Source organism: Podarcis filfolensis (assembly GCF_964270895.1).
Source record: "Podarcis filfolensis genome assembly, chromosome: 6".
Classification (NCBI taxonomy): Eukaryota; Metazoa; Chordata; class Lepidosauria; order Squamata; family Lacertidae; genus Podarcis; species Podarcis filfolensis.
The window spans coordinates 48,012,497-48,026,553 of NC_139609.1; the positions used below are offsets into that span (position 1 = coordinate 48,012,497).

At 40.7% G+C, this 14,057-nt stretch overlaps 1 protein-coding gene and 1 long non-coding RNA gene across 4 annotated transcripts in view; one reads left to right on the forward strand and one right to left on the reverse strand.

Moving 5' to 3' along the window:
- The window catches only part of LOC310765352 (phosphatidylinositol 3-kinase regulatory subunit gamma), a 243,912-nt gene that overhangs the window by 175,214 nt on the left and 54,641 nt on the right, over positions 1–14,057 (forward strand). The gene's annotated exons all lie outside the window — the stretch shown is intronic.
- LOC310765370 overlaps positions 1–14,057 on the reverse strand; it is a 75,919-nt gene that overhangs the window by 58,115 nt on the left and 3,747 nt on the right. The window lies entirely within an intron of this gene.

The following is a 14,057-nucleotide window of genomic DNA, read 5'->3' on the forward strand; positions in this document are numbered from 1 at the left end:
AGAGTCTGTAAACTGAAGCGTATGTAACCTGAGGTACCACTGTATTGGCTACTTGTTGCTAGATAACACTTGCAATTTGTGAGCTAAGTACATGCTAATAAATCCATATGTGGAATGTGCACATATCTGAAACATCTGCATGTTACCTTTCCAAAATTAACTTTCTAAAAACTGTACGTACGGCCATTATAAAACAATAAATAGACTTCTAAACTTTCTCTCTTCCCTTGTATAATTTCTGCATAAACTAATCTGATTTCAGCCATGATTGGAAAGCAGCAGTATCTCCACTTGGGTGCTGAGGTCAAAGAAGCCACTTCTCTGAGGTCTCACAGGAAACTCATTATAAGACCTGGTTAAAAGATCTGCTCAACCAGCTTTGGGGACATTTGCTTCAAGCAAAAAGCTGCCTGTCCCTTTCTTTTGCTTGATCCCTCTATGAAACAAAGAAAACTTTGATCTGAGCTGCTCCAGTGGAATTAACTCTAGTGCTAGCACTGACATTAACACCCTCATTAGCTGGATTAAGTCTGGAGTTGCCAAACATTAATCTAGTTAATTAATGTATATTTTCCCTGCCACACATATTATATTGGCATTTTTTAGTTGCTGTCGTGAAGGCTGTGACCTGGTGACTGGGGTCCTGACTCACATGCATCTTTATTACATTGCTACCCTACTGATTTTGCAAGGCACCTCAAGGCGGTTAACATGAGACTTCCAGAGGACCTCCCATCCAAGTGCTGGCCAGCTTTCAAGCTGTTTAGCTTCACAGATTAAACTACAGCAGGCACCTCCCAACTATTGCTGTTGGCTGAATGCTTTGCAGGTTATGCATGCTTTTAACTTCTAGGGCTTGAGCTTTTACAGTGAGTAGACATCCAGCACAGGAATGAGGAGATCCCTCATACCCTCCTTTAACATGCAACACCGAAGAATGACAGACCTCTAGATGTCATAACCATAGTCATCACATGTTGAAGGCTTTGGATTGCAGAGGTCTCCCCAGATGATTGGCTAAGAAGTTAGCCTGCTTAGCTGTTGGTTGCTTGTTAACTGTTTTGCACCAATGATGGATGAAAGAATAGGAGTGGGTGTGCTTGGGATCTATGTGCCCTAATAGAGATTCCAACACTTTCATTCTGTTCCCCTCAGATATTATATGGCTGTATCCATCTCAATGCACCTGTCAAATTTTGTGCCATTTTACCTCTTTTCCTTTTTTTTGCTGGTCTGACATAATAATGGTGCATTTTTCGTAGATATGTTCTCCTCCCAGATTTCCATGCTGAGGGTTTTGATTCTTACTGAAATGCTGGATTTTCCTAATTGCATCCAGCTCTCTTACGTTTTGTGCTCCAAAAGAAATGGGCCTTGATCCAGGAGGCTAAAGTAGCTGATTTCTGAGACAGTGGACTAGCTGCTGTGAGGAAAACCGGCAAGGTTTCTAGCTGAATAAGTGCACAGAATCAGTGGTGCAAATTAATTAGCACACATTTAAAGGGGGGAGAGAGAGATTCAAACTGCACCAATCACATCAAATATGTATGCCAGTTCAATGTTGTATGTTATTTTGCACAAGAACAGCAGATGTAGACAAGAAACCCTGAGAATTCATGGTCCAGTACAGGATACAGCACTCCTTACAGGAATATCAACAATGGAGGCCTTATGTTCAGTGTGGCAGCATTACAACCCGTGGTCTGCAGAGATCCCTGTTCCCTTCCCCCCACCCCGCCGTCTCTCGGCTGTTCAGGTCAGTTCAGTTATGACCTGAGCCAGGCCTTAACTCGTAGGACACATCCACACTTCCTTTTGTGCTGTGTTTCTAGGCATAGGTCCAGGCTTTAAAGATTCAGGCCCAAACATGTTTTTTGAGTGATATTTGGTGAATATTGGTTTTCTAGTGGTCAAGTGATTTGGAAAGTTCAACTCTAGCATGTTAAAATGTTACTAGCTGGATAAGGGCTTTAAAAAGTGTTGTTTCGAGTGAGGATAAAGGCAGTAGGTAGGTTTGTGTTTCGGGAAAAGTCCAAAAAGGAAAGCAGGCAAGGGTAATTTACTATCTTAACCTATTCTCGCTTTCAAGATCACTTGCTGTTTTTTAATGGGATGGTTATCTAGAGATGGTCACACATTGGTTTTTGGTGTCTTGTTCTCATTATTGTAAGCTGTTTTGAGAGAGAGAGAGAGAGAGAGAGAGAGAGAGAGAGAGAGAGAGGCAGCAAATAAAGTGATGGTGATGATGACATTGTTTTTATTGCAAGTGTAGCACTCATAGAACACAATTAGGACTGTCAATTTGATCAAAGACCACTTTCTTTTAACCAAGTATTATAGTGCTTAACCGCTTAAAATTAATTTTATGGTGTCTTAATAAGGTGATAGTTTTAATACTTTCTACAAATAGTAAGTTTCAGCTAAATAGACATTGCAAACAGTATATTTTTGTTCATAGTGCCTAGTCAAGAGATGTATAATGATGGACATCAGCAGCAACTGCCTTATACCAGTTAGGTCAGAATATTAGGCTATTCAACCTAGTATTGTCTACTCAAACTGATAGCAACTCTCAAGTCTTAGGCAAAGAAAGGTATTTCACATCACCTGTTACCTGATCTTTTTACTGGAGGTGCCAAGTATTGAACCTGGGACCTTTTGCATTCAAAGCATGTGCCTCCTTAGAAACTTCATCGGTAAGATAATGAATAAAAAACTTTTATACAGTAAGCTAATGCATATCTTTTCACGGGTAGAAGTTCTAGTTAAAATCCAAGCAGAACCCTCATTTTGAATCTTGGTTTAGTCTGTGCAATTCATTACTCCATTCAATTTTATTTATATATTAAAAATTAATTTTCCATGATTGGCTCAACATCTAAAATTTAAAGAGTTTTTGATTTGAGGTGGAGCATGCTGCAGGCTTGAAACAGTCTACTGTCGTATTTAAAATCCTCTTTAAGTAATCTGCTGATGCTGCTGTAGATTGCTTATCCATCCAAAGTGAAAGTGGGCTTTTTTAGTTGTTGTCACTTGAAAACCATCAGTTCATTCTCATGCTACTATTCCAGTGCTATTGTAAAAACCTTTTCCTTCCAGCTAAAATGTCTCTCCCAGGGGACTTGCTGCAGCCTGTTTCCTAGCCCTTGTCTTTCTACGCCTCCAGGAATTGCAAGTTCTTCTCTATCCCGTCAAACAATCCCACCACTGTTGTGCATGATGATTGTCACTTCTACTGCCTTTCCTGGCATGTGGACCAGTTTTCCTGCATCCCCGCACTCCCTCACCACCTCCTCATCACAAGAAACCACAAATGAAAACACAGCACTTCCTGGCTGATAATTGTTTTACTTTATGTAACGCTGCAGAGATGTGTAGTGACACCTTACCAAAATAATGAAGCTGAATCTCTGCCCAGGACAGACAGAAGTCTTTTAAGGCCAGGCTTCGCCACCCATAATTCATGTTGATTGCCTATTTCAACAATGTCAAAAGAATTGCCCAATGCCATGCTACTATACAAACAAAGGTGTTGGAGAACTAAGGATGCTTTCATACAGGCCCAATAATTCATGGATGTAGCAATGACATTTTGAGGGATGTGGGGAAGTTTCTCCACAGATATGAAGACGAGATTGCACGCACTCTTCCACTGGCACTACATTGCCAATTATGACACACACACGGCACATGGTTATTGAATGCATGCTGCATGAAATCAGCCCACAGAGGACCTCATTTTCAGGTGATTCAGGATGATGCAGGAAAATGTTTCATATGTCATAGAAACACAGAATTTGTGTAAGTTGGCATGCTCAGGACAATAGCCTTACTTGCTGTTCTTCAGGGTTAAACCAATGCACATGGCTAAACCAAATCTCCATCTATCTCAGAATTTTGTGTCCGACAAAGGATATCCAAATACTGTGGGAAGCTCTCAAGCAAGGCAAGGAGGCGAAGTCTGTCTTTTACAATTCAGAATGGTGGGTGGAAACAGCCTTCTGACCTTGTTACTATTTCCATTGATTAATATACAGTTCTGCTGAAATCAGTAAGGATATTGTGATTCTTGCTTTGGCTTGAAAGCTTGGATTTTACTGCATTTTGTGTAATTTTAGAAGGCTGTTGCACATGTGCACATACTACATGGAAGTGTGCACTTAAAGGCATGCCTGTGTTCCTCACCGTGCACACAAGTGCCCCAGGGGGTACTCAACGGTATGCAGTACCCGCACCTCTTTTGTTGTTAAAAAGTGTGGCACTTACTGTAACGACTTCATGGCGAGAGTACCGGCACCTATGTTTCTAGAAAAAAAGCACCTCTTTAGTGTTGCAATTTCGTAGTCATCACCTCCATCCCATGTGCCCTTTGTCATCTCCCATCCTTCCCCATTGTTATTTAAAAAAAACACAACCTGTGTAGTTAAATTAACCCTAGAAAGCACAGGTTGCTTGCCTCCAAGGTGCTATCAATGCAAAACCTGTATTGTTTGGATTTCTGTTTGACTAGGAAAGGTAAGAGTTTGGGAGATCTGGGTAATAAAAGTTGCTTCTTCAGGAGCTGGCAGCTTTTACAAAGCTCTTACTGTTTCAAAGGGGGAGGGGGAGAATTTTGTGTTAACCTAGTCACTGTGATTTGCATAGGAACAATTCAGGTTTTCATTTTATGGCAGGTTCTTGGCCTAGAAACTGTTGTTATTAAATGTTGCACTGGTATGTTGGTCCATTAATCAGTGCTGCAGTATTTACCTTGCCTTTACCCGCTAGACAATAAACATCTCATGATCACTCAGTGCAGTGTAGAGCCAAAGCTAACTTTTTTGTGGTTTCATAATCCTCTAAAGCCATAGGTCTAAAAGCACGAGGTAGCCCTTCCTACTGGAAGTGCCAGCAAGGTGAGCTCCTCTGTTAATCACATGCACTCATTCGCTCTTCGAGTAGCCATCTGGTAGCCCAGGATGAGAATTGGTCATCTGAATAGTTTATCACAGGCTGAACCCAATCCACATTTTGAAGGATTGCACTATTGGGCAAAATTACAGCCTCTCTGCTGATGGCAAATGGTTCAGGTGAGTCATCTGCCATGCTCATGGAAGTGCCAGAAGCTAGGGAGTTGAGCTAGTGGCTGCAATAGGAAGAGCTACCATGTGTCTGTATCATTACCAATTTAATCTGAGAGGGTCAAATGAATCTCGACCTTGAGCTTGCATCGCCTAGATTTAAATCTAGCGTTCTGTCTTCTGAACCATTCTGGATAGTGTCCAGTTTCTAAAATGCAAGGTTTCAAGTCTGTATCAAAGCAGCACCCTGCAATCTGGAAACAATCTGGGTCCCAAACATGTGAGGACTGGCTGTGGTTAATTCAGTAGCAGAATTTACAAACCCTTCATGTGATCTTAGAAACAGGTTCTGGGGTCTAAATGTAATCAGCTTAACTATGCTTCTTGCACTGATAACAGTGACTGATTTGATGAGAAACCCCATTCTTATATGCCCCCTGCCCTTCTAACATGTTTCAGGTCCTTAGAGGAAGAGAAAAGAGAGGCTGTCATTCTCTTTCCACACCATCATCCAATTTATATAAGATTTGAGGTTGTCTTTGGGATATATTATCACTTATATAGTAGAATAAGAGCAAGGAGGGATAAACTGAATGGAAACACACCATATATTTTAAAACAGCTGTGTAGGAAAGCTTGTCACACCTAGCTAAATGCAACCTGCTTCTGTGTGATTCCTACATTTTATTTTATGTTTTAGAAAAGTCAAGGGATAAACTGAAATTGGGGGCGGGGAGAGAGAGAGAGACAAAAAGAAATAACTTATCAGTGGATTTCATCCTGTAATGAGCAATTTTTCTTTGTATAAAATGTGGAATTTAATCGGACAACTAATAACAACTTTGCAAAGTTTCTAATGAAATTTTTCTGTTTGAGTTTTCAAATTAAAGGTGCTGGAGCTCAAGTCTTCCTACAGATTGTAGTGCATCCCCCCATTCCCAAATGAGTGGAGGCTGGTTGTAGCGCCTCATTGGTAAAGAAAAGGCACCCAGTATTTGCTTACTTTTCTTTAGCATTAGGGCACATGTGCCCTGGGGTGTCTCTGTTAGTGGTCCCCCATAGCTCAGATGCATAGCTTGTATCCAGCAGAAACCCTACATTCAGCATGGTGGACCCAATTCTGCCCCCCCCCCCCAGCTAAGATTAGACAGGCCCCCTCCTTGCTGAACTTGAGGCACTTGACAAAGAACCTTCTATTTAGGCAGGCATTTTAAATAAGTTTTCTGGGGTCTTGGATTAATTTTTAAACATGGCTTAAAAACTACAGTAACTAAGCAGTATAAAAATAGCATAAATAAATAAACAAACTCTTGCATTCTATCTTTTCTCCTGCCCCACCACTGTCTTACCATTAAAGTGGAGTCATGTTTTCATGACTGCTCTTCAGAGTAAAAAAAATAAATAAACTTTCATATAGCAGCTGCAATTTTTGCCTGATGCTAAGAGGTTGCTCTTGTCCCGTGTGTGTCCCTTAGGGAAGGGAAGCCAGGAAAAAGCCGCGTCTTCCAAGCAAACATAACCATGTTTCCATCTGAGAAAATGTACAAGGAGAGCGAACGTAGCCAAGCAACCATGCATTATGGTAAAATGGGTCATTTTGAAGGCACAAATTGCATGTGTGCTATTGGAGGGAAATGATACCCCCAACAAAGATTTGTTTGTGGTGTCTGCGTCTGAATGTTTAGTTCAACTTATTAAGAAATAATGTGGCCTTTGTAAATTTTTCATGCCCTCAAGGCCTCTCCTTCCTTTACTCATCTTTGCAAGCCCCCTCCACAGCTCTGAGTCCTGGATCACAGTCACGCACCCTTTTTGCTGGTGAAGACAACAAGATTACAGATCTGTCAGTGGGATCTGCGTGACACTCCTCCGTTCCCACACCTCTAGGGAGACGAGAACTGCCTCAACAGCATTCCTAGTTGGGGCAGGAAAGCCCCCAGCCTGAAAATCTCCAACAAGGCCATAGAAAAACCTTTCTAATTTTCACTGAAAATGGCATTTACTATAGAGACCACAGGCTACATTACATGTCTGGAGTCACACTCCAGCTTGGTATAAACAGATGTGATCCCACTGATGGCTTCCTAAATACAATATCCAAAATGCATTATTATTTAGGAAGTCGATATCATCCTATTTAAAAGACAGGGTCACACCCATCAAACCTGGACTCTAAAATCAGATGAAAGCACCCTCAGATGTAGAATGAACAAGAATAGCCCTCCTCTAAATTAAGCACAAAAATGAGCTTTTTTATGGAAACAATGAATTGAAGCAGCATATTATAAAGAAGTATAGATCTCTGCATATATTGCAACCATAGAAGCCAACTCCTAGGGATTGAGGTCCTTTCGACCCCCCCATAAAATATTTGAGGGGTCTCCCCTCAAAGTGGGCATTGCCATTCAAATGTTGTACATGCGCCACATCTTGTGATCAATTATGTTTAACTGCTCCCCACATATTTTACTCAAGTTGGCACCCCTGAATTTGCAAACTCCTTTCGAAGAACTGAGCATGTGAAAAAGTCAGAGTGCCTATAAAATTTAACGTGCAAATGGGGCTATTTTTTATTCTAGAATAGGGAGTTTTTGAAACAAGGAAGATTTCCTAAAAGCGTGTGATTGAGATGGGGTCATGCAGTAGTTGGGGTTCCTCCAATGACCTTTTTATTGAGTATTCATCCTGAATTGTTTGCATAAAGCTTACATGGAGATTATATGATATCCAGTCTTTACTGAGCCTTTGTTCTGATTTGTTTTGGGGGAGGTTGTACAACAATGAGCATTCACCTTGCATTCACCCCAGTTTGCTTACGTGGTGGTTACACACCTACCTGTTAATCTGTCATTTACCCACACTTTTTAGTGTATGTTCTCTTCACTTTCCTCACTGCAGAAAGTCCACATTTGTAAAAGTGGATTTGTTGCGCCAAAACACTTTAATCCATTTTAATTGCAAAAATTTACAGTATGAGATTGAATCCTTCCCACAAGGTACTGACAGTCTGGAGGCAACTTTAGTGAAGAAACTAGGCGTTTTTATGAGACGGGAGTTGTAGCATTGGGAAAGAGATGACTGCTTGTTCCTTATAAAATAGCAGAAGGACTGCAAGGTTTCCTTCTCTATGTACCAAAATTATGCTGTCAGAATTTTTTTTTAATTCCTGCTGCAGCTTCTGCTTGTCCTGGTCTGTAAGATTGAACTGAGAAAAATAGCTAAGCAAAGATCTCTTCCCTGTTAAATGAGTTACTCACGGACATATGGTGAAAGTCAGGGACTTTGCAAGTACAATCAAGGATGAGAGACAACATAATTGGTTACAATCTGTACACAAGATGAGGTGTGGATAGAGCAATTGTGGACAGGGCAAGAGCTATACTTAATAGCCTCTAGCTCTATGGACATACTCTTCCAAGGACTGCAAGTATTAACACAGATTTTAAAGAAAGGTCCATGAAAGTCGACCCTGTTCCAAAATAGATTGTAATTCCGTATTTTAATGATAGTATAATTGAGCACATAGAATAAGTGGTGACTCAGAAACTTATCCTATACTAAAAGAAGACATGTTTGGTGTTTTTGGTTTTTGAAATAAGGGATATCTGGCTACATTATTCATCAGGCCCACTCAATAAATATACATAAATACATTTTCCCCATGGAAGAGAGAGGAGGAGATAAAATAATGCATGTAGCCTAGCCCAAATCCTGCTAGATTCTTCAAGTTTAGTCAAACAAATTACCATGAATGCTTTCATGAGACACAAGATCAGGCCCCTCAAAGAACTGGGGTGAGGGAAGAAATAATGAGGAAACTCCTCACACAGTAGAATATTAGACAAGTTCAGAGCTGGGTAACTGTCTCTGAACTCTCCAATCCAGCACTTGAAGGGTGGAATAGTTAGCTTGCCCTGACTGTATAGGAGAGTTCAGGAGGAAATTGGCATCAAGGGATGCCTAATGCTGTAGCTTCCTCAGTATCTCCCCTCTCCCAAACCCTTCAAACTGTTAGGAGGCATGTAGCTTTTATAGTTTAAATAGTCCTTTCTATGAGTGTATATGGGGAAGAGTTAATTTGGATCAGAGGAAATATTTCCCTCCGAATCAAATTAATCACTTCCAATAGACCCTTTAAGCTGCAAATGGGGTGTGCTCCATAATAAATTAAAGGAACATAAAGAGAATTGGGGTTCAGTGATGCATTAGCTCTAGGTCTGATGGTCACCCAGCACAGAAACTGGTTGTTCCTGCACTCTGCTCTCATGCTGTCAGGGTTCTGTGAACAATCCTCAATCTTCTCATTTTTTTAGTTTGTTTCTTTTTAAATAGAGTTTTTCTGCAAACCTAAGATGTCCCCTCAAGGGTGCAGGAACCATCACCTGACCTTGGGTGGCTCTGTTTCACTGCAACATTGGTTGATACAAGACAGCTGACTTTGCTGTTGTTACAGTCTTGTGCAAGTGATATTGTTCCTTTTAAAGGTGGCCAGTCATCTTGATGTATTATGGAGAGAGTTTGCTATCTGTTGGGAAAGGGGATGGCAACACTCACCCTTGGAAAAAGAACACTCTACCACTGCCATCACTTTGCTGCACACCAGCCAGCGGCAATTTGGGAGTCTGATAAATTCCAGTGAAACTATGTCAAGGAGGGCCACAAATCAAATTAAGTGAACAGGCTTGAAATCATTTAGGCTACTCACTTGATAGGAATATGTCCCATTGAACTCAGCAGGGGTTACTTCTAAGTAGACATGTATAGGATTTGCACTATTGGCACCTGTTTTGACTAAGGGATTGTTTTCCCATTTCATTTGCCTTTATGAACCATGTGTGGCTGTTTCTCATTTTATTATACAATCTGCAGTCACAAAATATATGGGTACTTCACTATGCAAATACAGTTCTCTCTGTGCTGGGTGGCTAACAGGGCATGGTAACATTTCATTTGAAGCTTGGAGCAGAGTGAATAACTAAGACTGCCATCTTTATTTAAATCTGCCAAAAGGAAAAAAAAGGGGAAGTAATAGAGTCACTCCAAAACTTGGCTATTGCCATTCTGTTGATAAGCCATGGCAAAGGCAGGCAGCTATCTCTTCAGAAAAATTACTTGCTTGTGCTCCTCACCACTACCACTGACAAGACGACCATGGATGGCACTGTTGGGGACTGCAGCCAGAACTGCGGTTGCTGAATGAGAATAAAAAAGAAAGCTTTTTCCACATATCCTTAACAGCTCAGACATGCAACACAGAGCTTGTTCCCACAGAATCTGCTTCGTCCTCTCTCCCCAGTGTTCCTTTGCAGTGCCACCACTGCAAACAGAAATATAATACAGTATTGGAAGATCTGGACAATTGTTGCTGTACTGCTTTGAAAATTTCCACTGGGGATGCTTAACAGTCCAGGCTTACTTTCACATTCAGAGTCTGATAGCCATATTTGTACACAGGAAGGAAATTTATCTGAGATCAGATCAGTTTGGTCTGGTCCTGAGGGAATCTTGCTTTTCTCTGTGGCGTGTAAAATGGTTTGTCTACTTGGTGGGTCAAAGTTAGAGTATTTTTACTGCAGCACCACTGTGAATGTAAGGCAGATTGTGCTGGAGTTTTTCAGAGAACAGGAAGGGGAGAGAGTTGAGGAGAACATGACTGGACTGTGTGTGTATGTCTATCAAAGAGATGGTGAATACATTGCATATATGTATACATATTCACACACTCATAATAATGCATAATATCTGCAAACACGTAGGCTGACCACATTTTGATTAATTGCATAAGGAGATTAATTTTAACATCTCTCTCCAATTTTTCTCATCAGAGTGGTACATGCTGTGGTTATTTCCCACTTGGTTTACTGCAGTGCGCTCTACTTGGGGCTACCTTTGAAGGTGACTCGGAAACTACAACTAATCCAAAATAACTGGTGGCTGGGAGTGGCCACCAAGACCATATAACACCAATCCTAAAGGATCTTCACTAGCTCCCAGTACATTTCTGAGCACAATTCAAAGTGTTGGTACTGATCTTTAAAGCCATAAAAGGCTTCAGCCATCATTCACCTCCATCATTCAGCCTAGACACTGAGGTCCACTTCCAAGGGTCTTCTGGTGGTTCCCTCACTGTGAGAAGTGAAAACAAAAATTTTTGTTTTGACTATGGCAGACCAACACAGCTACCTATCTGTAACTGTGAGAAGTGAAGTTACAGGGAACCAGGCATAGGGCCTTCTTAGCAGTGGCGCCCCCTCTGTGGAACACCCTCCCATGAGATATCAGGGAGATCAAGAATGAAGCAACTTTTAGAAAACATCTGAAGGCAGCCCTGTTCAAAGAAATTTTTAATGTCTGGCATTTTATTATTTTTTATATTTTTCTGGAAGCTACCCACAGTGGTCAGATGGGTGGGGTATAAATATTATTATTATCATTCAGTCTCCAAAGGGATCCTACTGTTTCCATGGTGGGAAATGTCACTTTGGGGGGAAATGGACACAAATGAGGAAGGAGAAAGCAGCATTCAATATAAAGATAATGTTTCATTACTCACCACCTCCCCAAGAGGTTAAATGAGCTGCCCACTGAGATCAGCTATCCCAATTCTAGCTCTGAGGTTTTAAATGGGTTTCAGCAGGGTAGGACCCAGGGCTATTCAGAGCTGCAGTGTTGAATGAAGCTTGATCGACCTTCCACCTTTGCAAAGTTGCAAAGGGTACAGCCCATGTTCTGCAAGCTGTGCCATTTATGCCAAGGAACCCAATCTGGAAATGAAAGGACTTTTGCTCTCTTTTGTGCTCAAGAGGGGCTACACAACCCATATCTTCTCCTATCAAATGTGTACTTCTGCTATGGGCTCTGTCTTGATATTCTTCCACCAGTGCTAGGTGCATTGCAATCTCCATGGAAGTGGTGATTCACCATATACTGTCTCCCTATTTAGCTGTAGAAGCATGTTGGAGCCTAAATCAGGTCGCTGGTTATCACATTTTTATAGCATTGCCCAAAAGAAACCCAGCAGATTGGCTCAGATGGCTTTTCTGTGTTCAGCATATTCAGCTGGAAGCTCTTCTGGCTTTTTGCAAAACACATGAAAACACTTGGGTCTTTAATATTTAATCCTGCCTCAAAGTACAAATTGTCAAATGCAAGGAAATGAAAGAGAGTTTATAGCAGTTGACAATGTGAACCTTTGTTGCATTGGAGAGTGGGCAGAGTGTTGGTTTCTAAACTTTCTAGTGTTTTTAGATTGTCATCATATCATCACCTTTATTATATGGGACCAAAGATCATGGGACCCATGAAATACTGCTTGGGCTAAGAGGGAATGTGGCATGTTTAGGCTGTGTATAGGACACATGGAGAAAACCCTCTATTAATCTGAACATTGTGCAAAGTTATCTGGCCTAGCTATCTAGCTATCTCTGTACAGTATCTATATATAATGGAATTGATGGAGGGGGTTTAATTACAATAAAATAAACTTGGGTATACCTTTCTGCATTTAGTTGCAATTAATACATACAAGTGGGACCTGCAACAAAATCTTGTAGTGTGGAGTGCCCCTTTTCAGAATTCCAGATGCTCTATTCCATCCTACTCCCACACTCCATTAGTCAAGATTATTTGCCAATAGAGCATGCTCAGTCTGTGGGCTTTTTTGCCACCCTCCCTTAAGTTTTGTTTTTAAATGGGTGTTTTTTTTTGTACTTCTGAAAACTATTTCTGAGTAGACATGGTTAGGATGACACATTATTCCTACACACATTTACACTGAATGTCAATGTCATTGCATTAAATCAGGGGTGGGGAACCTATCACCCAACTGGAATTGCTGGACTGGCCATCATTCCTGACCATTGGTCATGTTTGCAGCGGGGCTGGATGGAAGTTGGAGTCAGCAAGATCTGGAGGAAACACCCCCCATCCCCGCAGTGTCTCATAATATTCTTCTGGGATTCACTGTTTCTATTAGAGGGTGTTGAACAGAAACATACTGAAATAATTTCTCATATTTTTTATTTAAAATGTTAAAAGAAAGGGGGCATATATTCCTATCATAGATTAATCAGAGAGTGAATATGGATATAAATTAATTTATCTAGAGTGAATTACTTGAATGAAAGCTACGCTTTTATGCAGCGCTCTCTCTCCCTCAAGGAATCTGGTTACTGTAGCAGCAGCTTTCTTTCAATTACTTCCTACAGAGATTATTCAAGCAGCAGCAGTAAACTTAAAAATCTCTATTGCTATACTTCTGTAAAGTGAATGTAGGCTTCTAATTATTCAACACCATTTTATTCATTTTTAGTATTCACCAAAACCCCCATCAGCAGGGGGATTGGTTTACTGGCACAAATATTGTATCATCTGAATGTATAATATGTATTGCTATGGATTGAGAAATTATCAGTTGCTTGGTTTTCAGAGCAATGAAAAACACCTTTAAAAGAAGAAAAGCAGTCTCTTTCAATACTGCTTCCAATGTTACATTTGAAGCTGTGGTTTAATTAAGCTCTGTGTCTCAAAATGTGTGCTGAGTTCACGGAGGAAGGGTTACATCATGAACATTCATCAAAACTGTGAAAGTTGTGAAGAGAATCAGTGACATTTTACAGGCAGAAATGTCTTTTTCCGTGAAATAGATAGGTATATAACAATTCTGATGTCAACTTTGTGTGTAACTTCAAGCATCTATGAGCTCCCCCACATCACCATTTGACATCAAATTAATTCCACCCATCACCATTCAAGTAAATGTGTCCTTCCAAGCCGTGCTCCTGTGACCCTGCCATTGTTTTAAATTTTCTAGAAGACTCTTGCTTTCTTTACTTAAAGAGATACTCCTTTTCTCTCAAAAGCTGAACTTTGTTGAGGCCTATATCTATTACACTGACTAAAGGTAGTTTCAAACATCTCATTGAAAAATGATTGCAAAGTGCTGTTTCTAGTTTTCTTGGCTTGCAGCCTGACTACAGCATCACATTACCTCTCGTT